This window comes from Neovison vison, chromosome 13, assembly GCF_020171115.1.
Source record: "Neovison vison isolate M4711 chromosome 13, ASM_NN_V1, whole genome shotgun sequence".
Classification (NCBI taxonomy): Eukaryota; Metazoa; Chordata; class Mammalia; order Carnivora; family Mustelidae; genus Neogale; species Neogale vison.
In genome coordinates, this window is record NC_058103.1 from 745547 (window position 1) to 746866 (window position 1320).

General features: G+C 45.3%; 1 pseudogene; it reads left to right on the forward strand.

Moving 5' to 3' along the window:
* Positions 1 to 409: 409 nt before the first annotated feature.
* LOC122894054 lies at positions 410 to 946 on the forward strand (annotated as a pseudogene).
* The last annotated feature ends 374 nt before the right edge of the window (positions 947 to 1320 follow it).

The window sequence follows — 1320 nt, forward strand, 5'->3', positions numbered from 1 at the left end:
TTTTCAGAATGGAGGAGGGTAGTGGGATGTATGAGCCTGGTGATGGGTGTTAAGGAAGGCACAGGTTGCAAAGTGCACTGGTTATTATACACAAACAATGAATCACGGCACTACATCAAAAACTAATGATGTGCTGTATGGTGAGTAACATAACACAACAATTTTTAAAATGCTGTAATAGAAAAAAGAAGAAAAGACAATTCTGTTCATACATTAAAATACTACATACTGATACAGTGCCGTCTAAACAAAGTGATCTACAAACAATGGAATCTTTGTTTTTAACTTGTAAGGAATTGAACCTAAGTTTGGAGCTAAATATATACTCAGAGGACATGCAAATAGGGTCTGCCCACCACTGAATAAGACAGCCCAGCCCGGACCATGCAGCTGGGAGAGGAGCCCCAGGCCTGGGATTTCCAGGTGTCCACATTCACTGATCAGGACAGAACACAGAGAACTCACCATGGACTTTGTGCTTGGCTGGGTTTTCCTTGTTGTTCTTTTAAAAGGTAATTTATGGAGAACAAAAGAAATTGAGGATGTGAGTGGATATGAGTGAGATAAACCATGGGTGTGTGACAGATTCCTGACTGGAATGTCTTGTGCCTACAGGTGTCGAGTGTGAGGTGCAGCTGGTGGAGCCTGGGGGAGACCTGGTGAAGCCTGGGGGGTCCCTGAGACTCTCCTGTGCAGCCTCTGGATTCACCTTCAGTAGCTATGCCATGAGCTGGGTCCGCCAGGCCCCAGGGAAGGAGCTGCAGTGGGTCGCAAGTATTAGCAATGATGGAAGTAGCACAAGCTATGCAGACTCTGTGAAGGGCCAATTCACCATCTCCAGAGACAATGGCAAGAACACGCTGTATCTTCAGATGAATAGCCTGAGAGCCGAGGACACGGCCGTGTATTACTGTGCAAGAGACACAGTGAGGGGTCCTCAGTGTGAGCCCAGACACAAACGTCAAACTACAAGGGTATCAGACCAGCAGAGGGTGCACACTCCTCAACAATTCTGTATTTAATCCCAGGAGCAGGTCAGAGGAAGCTATGGCAGGTTTCCTGTCAGGGTCTGGGGTTTCCTCTCCATAGAGCAGTTTCCTCAAGGGAACCTCCTTGACATTATTCTGTGCTTACCTATTCACTCTCTGACTTGGAAACTTAGTTGTAGCAGGAAGACAAATATACTAACATGCACAAAACACAGAGTCAAGTACATGAGTTTCCTCTTGTCCTTAAATACCAATAAATTACAAATATCCTGATGCAGGTAACAAAACCTTTAAAGTAATCACAGTGGGCACTCTCTGTGGATCACAAAAT